The sequence below is a fragment of the Apium graveolens genome, chromosome 6, assembly GCF_009905375.1.
Source record: "Apium graveolens cultivar Ventura chromosome 6, ASM990537v1, whole genome shotgun sequence".
Lineage (NCBI taxonomy): Eukaryota > Viridiplantae > Streptophyta > Magnoliopsida > Apiales > Apiaceae > Apium > Apium graveolens.
The window spans coordinates 153,992,721-154,003,627 of NC_133652.1; the positions used below are offsets into that span (position 1 = coordinate 153,992,721).

Below are 10,907 nucleotides of genomic sequence, written 5' to 3' on the forward strand. Positions count from 1 at the left end.
TGTAATTTTGCATAAATGAAATTGTGTCAACTGCTATGGAAATACTTTCAACGGATGATTCTATAAGGCTTCGACAGATGACTCAAGATACTCTCAATGGATGATCCAATAGAGACTCAACGAATAATCTACAAAGTCTCGACAGATAACAAATTCAAATAGGAGTTGGGAGTAACTTGACAGTCACATGGGTTAATTGTATATAAAATGAATGTGGCAGCATATTTACAGGTTTATGAGAACAAAGAAGCATTTCAATTTCCATGCTTACTTGAAAAAATACAAAGATGCTAGATAGAGAGATGAAGAAACATGTGATTAGACTTAGACATTTTATTTTATATGTTTGTCTTTTTCATATGTAACTTTGTGATATATAAACCAAGAGTAGCAAGTAGATAAATTATCGATTGAACTGAGAAATAGAAAGAAAGCTGCATCTGTTAGGAATTTCTCTGTTCTTTCTTTGTAACTTTACTTGTAAGCAGCTATGTACATTCTTGCATCACATAGTTCTCAATCAATATATATCTCTGGTGGAAAAGATCAATCCACCAGAAAGTTTTTAAATTTGTGTTTAATTACTTTGTATCTTGAATACTTATATATTTCATTTCCGCACACTGGCATATTCAAACACAAATATATTTTGGTAAAAAGTTTTCTTAATTTACAAAAGAAACCAAGAAATACATTCAACCCCCCTTTTGTAATTCTATTATTAGATTGTTCGGGAATAATAAACCCAGCTTTAAGAACACATCGTGGAACAAGATATCCTCACAGGTCTCAATGTATACCAAGACTAAATTAACCTAAAAAACTGCCTATCATATATGTTATGACCTATGGGTCGTCAAAGAGGGACTTCACCTCTTCAATGTCTCAATCATTAAAGACTATATCAACTTCAGCCATTGCATATTTTGGTGCTTCCCTAATTATATGCATGACTCCTCGAGCATAATCCTTCCTCGAATTTCTTGAAGTCTCAGCGGTCGTTAGTCCATCAAAGACCATATCGAATTTCTTGAAGACGAAAATATGCGCTAATATTCATGCAAGTATACGCGATCGTAAGTAATATAGAATTATTTCTAGTTCATTCTCACATAGACTGGTTTAGGTTAATTTCAATCAATGCACTTATGCAACAATGGTATGGTTATTATTCAATGCTAAGACGATTTACAAATGAAGATTATTTTATAACTATGATTAACTAAGAGATTGTACTAAAGAACATTAACTAAGAGATTAAAAGGGATTGATTACTATATGTCACAAATATGGGATTTTAACTTCATTACTATTTTATTCAATAGGCTATTTGTTCTCAACCTTAGTATGCAATGGTGATGATACTAATCACATAACACGAAACTAGTAAACGCCAACTTTCTTTGTACGAATACCCTACTATCAGACATCAACAAAAGAGATAGAAGCTGAATAGACACCAATTATATTGAGACCCTATATGTCTATAGAATTTGACAACATAACGGTTTAATGCACAAGCTATCTATCCTGATTACATAGGGACAGTAAGATGGTTAAAATTACCTACGAATCATGCATATCAAATACATGAATCTATGCTAGCATGGCAAGTTCTAAACCCCTACATTCACTTTCGCTTCAATAGATATTAACACGCTATCTTATAAGTTCGCGACACTCATAAGACGATTAAGCACAACCAATACTAGGATATCATACAATCACCAAACACTAATGCATCAAAACATATTAACTAAATAAATTATAAGTAAATCTGCTAGAACCCCACGATAACGATTAGCCCATAGTCGGACTCATCATCAATGTGGGTTCTGATGAAAGCATGGTATAATAAATGTAGTCTTTATACTAAATAAATAATAAACCAAGTACGTAACAAGAGTATAGGTTCACAAATAAGAAAACTAGCATCCAAGATTATAACTTAAAACAAAGAATCATAAGAATAAACTAGATCCTCTTCGTCTTGGTTGAATTGTGCTATACGGTCTTCTCACGCCTTCTCCTTAAGCTCTGGTACATCTTGTTATGAAAAACGATCTCAAGTTAACATTATATAGCAGCCTATGCAGATTAGAATTCCAGAAAATCAGAATTGTAGTAGAAACAGGATTCCTGGAAATCGACCCGGCGCGGGTGCGTGCTTCACCAGCGCGGGCGCGCTGACCTTCCGGAAAATCTTAATTTTCTTGTTTTCTTGGCTGGTTTGAGTTGGCAATCCTCGAGCAATCTTCCTGAGCACCATACTAACACCAATTTAGCACCAAAACAATGCTAAATCTCCCAATTCTTTTATTTATACCTGAAATGCAAAAAAACTACAAAAACACATCATATACACAAATAACTCGAGTACAAAACACCAATTCAATCCTTTATAGAGCTTTCTAAGTGGACATAAATGCCACTTAACACATCCCTAAACTTGAACCGATGCTTGTGCCCAAGCATAAACAAACTCAAAGAACAAGAAATAAAAATGCATGAATGCAACTATATAAATACAACGATCCCCTCAGATCAACTAAACCAATCGATGAGCGACATCTCAACAAATGTAGTTATTCACATAAATATCAATTTTCATAAATTAACTTACAAACCAGAAGCGTGCATGTGTGCAAATGCTTACAGATATACTATCGCAACTAGATCAACAATCATGACTCACTACTCATCAAGAAAATCACAAGGTTATAAATAGAATAAAAGCTAATCTCAAAATGACTAACAACATTTCAATTCTTATATCGGAGTTATACATGGATTCATGCTTTTATTCATAACACATCAACAACACAAATATGCTTATTTGACCGTACAATGAGTGAGGTCCATAAAAGACTTATACAATAATACCCATGTAGCGAGAGTTAGGTTAGTGGATCCCAAGGCTATAAAAGCCTTAGGTCACTAGGCACAAAGTCCCCTAAGAACTTAATAACTCGAGTATTAAAGAGCCCACTCGTGATCAATTATGCATAACATATTTTTTTTCTTCTTTTTTTCCCTTTTTTTCCTTTTTTCATGATTTCTAAACTAGCGCGTTTCACTCCATCTCGTTCAACCCTAGAATACTTATATAAAATGAGCCGGCTACTAGCCATTTGACACCTAGCCATAACAACTAGCAATAAAATCCAATTTTTTTTCCAATTTTTAAATATCCATGTTATTTTATCATTAAGAGAATATCCTAAATTCTAAATATAAACAAGTGATTAAACCTCGATAAACAAACAAACATGATCATGATCTAGCCCTCAAGCAACCTATAAGACTTAGTGAAATTACTTGCTTCTAGCATGCATATCAACTTGATAGGACTTAACATCACTATGTACGACATCACTATACTAGCATCAATATCACAAATCAATCGGAAAAGAAAACTTAAGGGATGATGTTATAATGCAGATGCATGAAACTATAATGCAGATGCATGAAACTTTATACAACAAACTAATAACAAAATAAAATAAAATAAAAAAACTACATGGAAAATATGCAACTATATAAACTAAACTATCATGAATATGCAAACTATATGCGACTCACATATAACATATAATCCTTAACTACTACCCCCAAACTTAAAATATTCACTGTCCTTAGTGAAGGTAATAGTAAGGAATCAGGCATACCTACTCAGAATCAGGGTCATCACCCTTATGGGGTGGTGTATCAAGAGTGTTTGAAGGTGGGTACACAGAATCCTCACCGAATACTGGTCACTGAATGTCAACTCCCGTGGCTCTGAATGCAGACCCCAACGCCTGGGTAAGGCCCTGTACAAACCGACTATAGATTTCATGCATCGCATCCAACTTCCTCATCAAGCACCTATACTGCGCTGAACTCATACTAGCACTACCATGTGCTTCCTCCTACTGCTGCTGATGCGACCCCGAAGGACCAGGCTCCTCACCCAACTGAGCTATCCATGCTACTCTCCTAGCCTGCGAAGAACCTCCAACATACGTCTGATAGCTGGTCGGCCACCCGGCAGATGGTCATAAGAATAACCAAGCCCCTTAGGATTGGGCTTCCTACTATATCAATCCTGCATACTCAATAATGTAGAACTGTCAATCGGGGAACTCGGAAGCTGCAGCTGCTCGTGTGCGGGTCAATGAACTTCAACCGCCACACACAGTTTTGTCACAATGGACACATAGGGTATAGAACCCGTAGTACTCCCTATAGTAATGCTTCAACCTCTGTCTATTCACCTTGAATGCTTGGCCTGGATCATTCTCAAAAATCTCCACCGCTCCATGTGGAAACACAGTCTTGATAATAAACGGCCCTGACCACCTCAACTTCAACTTTCCAGGAAAAAGACGGAGATGAGAGTTGAATAACAGAACTTGTTTCCCCGGCACAAATGATTTGAGCACTAGACCCCTATCGTACCACCTCTTGACTTTTTCTTTATACATTTTATTGTTCTCATACGCTTAAAGCTGAAACTCGTCGAGTTCATTCAATTGAAGCATTCTTTTCTTACCAGCTGCATCCAAATCAGGGTTTAACTTCTTCAAAGCCCAATATGCTTTGTGCTCGAGCTCAACAGGTAAATGACACCCCTTACAATAAACCAATTAAAATGGTGACATACCTAACGGAGTCTTATATGCTGTTCGATACGCCCAAACAGCTTCATCTAGCTTCAAAGACCAATCCTTCCTTGATGGACACACAACTTTCTCTATAATATGCTTGATCTCTCTGTTAGAGACCTCAGCTTGACCATTAGTTTGAGGATGGTAGGCTGTAGTAATGTGATAATTCACATTATATCTTTGCATCATAGCAGTGAACTTGCGATTGCAAAAATGTGATCCCTTATCAATGATTATGACTCTTGGAGTCCTAAACCTTGTGAATATCTGCTTATGGAGAAAATTTAGCACTACCTTTGCATCATTTGTTGGCAAAGCCTTGACTTCAACCCATTTTGAAACATAATTAACCGCCAACAAGATATACTGATTATTGCAAGATAAGACAAATGGCCCCATGAAGTCAATTACCCAAACATTGAAGACTTCAACCTCGAGAAGCACATTAAGAGGCATCCCATCCCTCTTAGACATATTACCCACATGCTGGCAGCGATCATACTTCAAAACACATTGATGCACCTCCTTAAATAATGTAGGCCAGAAAAATCCTGCTTGAAGGATACGAGCTGCTATCTTTTCTCCACTATAGTGGCCTCCATACGGAGTCGAATGGAAATCTCGCAAGATCCCCCCCGTTTCGCTGTACGGAATATATCTCCTGATGATTTGGTCAGCTCCTTGCCTAAACAAGAATGGTTCATCCCACATGTACCACTTCACCTCATGAAGAAACTTTTTCCTTTAAGCATAAGAGAAGTCTGGAGGCATGATATTACTCACAAGGTAGTTCACAATGTCTGCGAACCACGATTCTTCTTCTTGTACCCAAACAACTGCTCATCGGGAAAAAACTCATTTATCAATGTCTTATCCTGTGAAGTTACACTTGGATCTTCCAAACGAGAGTGATGATCAACGACTTGATTCTCAGTTCCTTTCTTGTCCTTGATCTCTAACTAAAATTTTTGAAGTAAAAGAACCCATCGAATCAGTCTAGGCTTCGAGTCCTTCTTGGAGACGAGATATTGAATAACAGCGTGATCAGTGAAAACTGTCACCTTCATCCCAAGCAAATAAGATCGAAACTTCTCAAAATATAGATAATGGCTAAAAGTTCTTTCTCAGTAGTATTATAGTTCAGTTGAGCACCATTGAGGGTCTTACTAGCATAGTAGACCACATGAAATATGTTATTCTTTCTCTGCCCAAGAACTGCTCCAAATGCATAGTCACTTGCATCGCACATCATCTCAAAAGGTTCATCCCAATTAGGTGCAGTTATGACAGGTGTCGTGATTAAATTCTTCTATAAGATCTCAAAAGCAGTAAGGCACTCATCATCAAACTTGAAAGGGACATCTTTCTCTAGAAGATTGCATAAAGGTTTAAAGATTTTAGAGAATTCCTTGATGAATCACCGATAGAAACCTGCATGACCAAGAAAGCTGCGAACTTCCTTAACATGAATTGGTGGGGGAAGGTTTTCGATAACCCCCACCTTGGCTTTGTCCACCTCAAGACCTTTACTAGAGACCTTGTACCCAAGAATAATGCCCTGCCGCACCATAAAATGATATTTTTCCCAGTTGAGAACCAGATTGGTCTCAACACACCTTTTAAGAACGACGCCAAGATTTTGCAAACATTCGTCGAAAGAATCATAAAACATGGAGAAATTGTCCATGAACACCTCCACATTCTGACAAATCATGTCAGAGAAGATAGCCATCATGCATCTCTGAAATGTGGCAGGTGCACTACATAACCTAAAAGAAACTCTTCTGAAGGCAAAAGTACCAAACGAACAAGTGAATATATTCTTTTCTTGATCTTCTGGAGCAATATAAATCATATTATAACCCGAATAGCCATCCAGAAGACAGTAGTAATCATGCCCAGCCAACCTATCAAGCATCTGATCAATAAACGGAAGAGGGAAGTGATCCTTCCTTGTGGCCTTGTTCAGCTTCTTGTAATCCATGCAAACTATCCATCCCATGACTGTTCGAGTAGGAATGAGCTCATTGTTTTCATTAGCAACAACTGTGATACCTCCTTTCTTCGGCACACACAGAACTGGACTCACCCAAAAACTGTCAGAAATAGGGTAGATGATCCCTGCATTTAGCCACTTGAGGATTTCCTTCTTCACAACTTCTTTCATTATCGGATTAATCCTTCTCTGTTGCTCTACAGTAGGCTTGCTACCTTCCTCTAGCAGAATTTTATACATACAATAAGAATGGTTGATTCCCTTGATACCTGCTATAGTCTATCCAATTGCCGACTTGAACTCTCTCAAAATTCATAAGAGCTTTTCCTCAACACTACCTAAAAGGTCAGATGCAATAATAACATGCAAAGTAGATGCATCACCTAAAAAAGCATACCTTAAATGTGCAGACAATGGTTTAAGCTCAAGTGTAGGAGCTTCCTCAATAGATGGCTTGAGGCATTTTGGAGATTTATTCAACTTCTCAAATCCAAGAGATTCAAAAGGCATATTTAACCTTCGCTTCCAAAGAGAAGCGTTCAAATACTGCAAATGTTCATCACCTTCACCATCTTCGCTATCTGAATTCCCCAACAAGGCCTTCTCTAAGGTATCAGACCTTAGCATCTGATCAGGTTCTAAAGTAACCATAGAATCGACCAACTCCACTTTTAAGTACTCCTCATTTTCATTTGGGAATTTCATGGCATTAAAGGTATTGAACATCACATCCTGATCCAGCACTCGCATAGTAAGCTCACCCTTCTGCACATCAATCAAGGTTCGGCCAATAGCCAAGAATATTCTTCCCAAGATTATGGGAATCTTCTTATCCTCTCGAAATCAAGAATTACAAATTCAGCAGGAAAGATGAGTTTATCCACCTTGACCAAGATATCCTCTACAATGCCTTGTGGATATGTAATAGATCGATCAACCAACTGCAAGGTTATATAAGTAGGCTTTGGATCAGGTAAGTCCAATTTCTTGAAGATTGACAAGGGCGTCAGATTGATGCTAGCTCCCAAGTCACATTATCATTTGTCAAATGATACTTTTCCAATGGTACAGGGAATAGTAAAGCTTTTAGGATCTTTAAGCTTTAGAAGCAACTTTTGTTGCAGCACAACACTATATTCCTCCGTAAGAGCAACTGTCTCTAAGTCATCAAGCTTCACTTTCCGAGAGAGAATACCTTTCATAACCTTCGCATAGCTAGGCATCTGTTCAAGAGCTTCAACGAAAGGTATATTGATATGAAGTTTCTTGAACACCTTCAGAAACTTCTCAAACTGCTTATCTAGCTTTTTTTTCTGCAGCCTCTTAGGAAAAGGAGTTGGAGGATAGATCTGTTTCTCCCCTGTATTACCATCAGGAGGAGTGTGTTCTATAGTAGTCTTCCTTGGTTCCACTTCTGCTTCCTTCTGTACTTCTTCTTCATCCACAACTTCTTCTCCTGAAACTTAAGATTTTTCAGAATATACAACCTTCCCAAACCTCAATATAATTGCCTTTACCTACTCCTTAGCTTCCCTCTTTCCTGGCACTTCAGTGTCATTAGGGAGTGTACCAGGTTGATGATTTAGCAAAGAGTTGTCAATTTTCCCAATTTCATTCTCCAAGGTCTTGATAGAAACCACTTGGCTCTTGCACATGACCCTCAACTCCTCCAATTCAGATTTTTCATTAGACTGAAGTTGCTGAAAACCAGGGGGTTGTATTGCTTTGCTGCATACTGCTAATAAGGCTGCTGAACCGCATTCTGAGTATTGCTCTAGCTGAAGTTAGGATTATTGCATTTGTTGGGATGATAGGTTGCTGGAACAGGCTGTTGCGACCTCTGAAAATTGCTCACAAACTGAGCTGATTCACTAGAAATAACACACTGCTCTGTCTCATGGGCACCGGTACAAAGCTCATAGACACTAGTGATCTGATTAACTCCATAATTCGCCAAAAAATCCACCTTCATCGTCAAAGCCTTAAGCTGAGTAGCTATAGCAGTAGCTGCATCTACCTCCAGAATTCCTGCTACCTTGCCCTGAGGTAATCTCTAAGTTGGGTTCTGGTATTCATTGGCATCCATCATCTCAATCAATCATAAACTTTATCATAGCTTTAAGCCCATAAAGCTCCTCCTGATGCTGCGTCAAGCATGGGTCTAGAAGTAGCACCCAATCCATTATAAAAGCAGTTAATGATCTTCCGGTCAGGCATCCCATGGAGAGAACACTTTCTAAGCATCTCTTTGTAGCGATCCCAAGCCTCACATAAAGATTCTCCCGATTACTGAGCAAATTGAGTAAGTGTGTTTCTGATTGCAGCAGTATTGACCATAGGAAAGAATTTAGTTAGGAACTTTTGAGCAAGATCATCCCATTTGGTGATAGACCCTGCTGGTATAGAATGTAACCAACTTTTAGCTTTATCCCGCAGAGAGAATGGGAAAAGCCTCAACTTAATAGCATCTTCAGAAACTCCATAGAACTTGAAAGTGTCGCAGATTTCGATGAAATCTATGATGTGCATGTTGGGGTCTTCTATCGGAGAACCCCCAAACTGAACTGAGTTCTGTATCATCTGAATGGTGCTCGACTTGATCTAAAAGGTATTAGCCGAGATGGCTGGTCCGACAATGCTAGAATGAATATCATTAATCTTCGATTGAGAGTAATCCATCAAAGCCTTCATATTCTCTTCTGGTTCTCCCATTGTAATGAGAGTTTCTTCTTCTACTTTCTCTTCGACAAGAATTTCCTCCTCGACAAGAACTTCCTCAAAAACTTCCTTAGCTACTACAAATTCTTCCTCAGCTTGATCCAGTGTTCACTTACGAGACCGAGAATATGTATGCATACACACTCGCTGGAATACTTGAAACACGACAAGAAAATAAGTAAGTAACAATGTCCGAGTCAATGAACTTTAACTGTGACGGCCTCAACCCCGGGGTCAGGAGTTGACGTCATCAATAATAATACAACAATCATAATTAAGTCCAACTCATTAGTAATACATAACTACGACCCCTTTACCAAGACCTTTTCCAGGTTTAAGTATGACTTAGGTTACTCAACTAGCATACCCCAAATTACCTTACACAATCCTGACCACTAATTTAATGCAGCAACTCAATAGACCTCATCCGGTCTGAATACAACTACCTCAGAGGAGCCTGACATGAAAGGAGCTGGAACTCTGCCCTGACTACCGCACAAGAATCTCCTAGGCATCTGCAATACATACAAAATATTCTGCAAGGGTGAGCAATTGCTTGCTCAGCAGCACCACTTTATGAATAACGAGTAAAACATTTTAAAGTAAAGCAGTTATAGGAACAAAATTCATAACTCGTTAGAAACATGTAAAACAGGTATAAACTGGATATCAAAACTAGTATGCTTTACAAAATAACATCATCTGTAGTGTGCTCTGTAAAAATACCAGAGTTCAATTTTAGCATACTATTTCCTTTCCAAAACCACTGTCCATTGTTGGATCCATAAATCACCTGTCCCGTTATGGGGACTATAAACCATTTGTTCCATTTCGGGAACCATTAAAACTTTATCAGATATATAAAAGAGGATATATTCTAGGGACAACTGATCAGTCTATCCCACCACAAATTTCGTTCCGGAAATCAGAGACTAGCTAGGTCTCTGTCATGTTGGACTAAGCGGCCTACCAGTGCGCGCATCCGACTTAGCCTCTTACGCAACCATATTGGGCCGTTACCTAATAATGGACCTCTTACGCCAACTGACCATCCAATATTTGATTTATTTTTATCCAGTTTCCAAAATCATTTACACCTATCTCTGTTTAAACAATTACTACACACATTCTAAAAATCCCTTTTTAATTTTTAATCACAATTTAGAGATAGGCATTTTCAGAAGTTACTTTTTCCCCAAAACCTCGTTCAGTAAAACATATTTAAATAAGGGGAATAAGTAACTTAAAACGTTCTGTTCCAGTACATAATTTAAATCAAAAACTATTAATAAATACTGAACTGTAAAAGATTAGTTCAGGGGTACTTGCCTTGCAGAGCTTTACAACTATCACTGACTGATTTTGATAGACTTGAATGTTCAGGCTCTCATGGAAAAATGACTGTCTCACTAGAAGACATCCCTGCTTTGCAGTAATCTATCTCAAGATAGTATCCAGGACTCTCAGGGTTTTTCGCTTGGGAACCTCGAGGAACTTGCCGACTAGATTATCTTAGTTCGATATCAATGCCTGAGTCCTTCGAC

At 38.1% G+C, this 10,907-nt stretch overlaps 1 non-coding gene across 1 annotated transcript; it reads left to right on the forward strand.

The window, feature by feature from the left end:
- Positions 1-8,860: 8,860 nt before the first annotated feature.
- Positions 8,861-8,967, forward strand: LOC141669552 (small nucleolar RNA R71). The gene has a single exon (XR_012553825.1). It is a non-coding gene; the product is annotated as a small nucleolar RNA R71 (small nucleolar RNA).
- Positions 8,968-10,907: the final 1,940 nt, after the last annotated feature.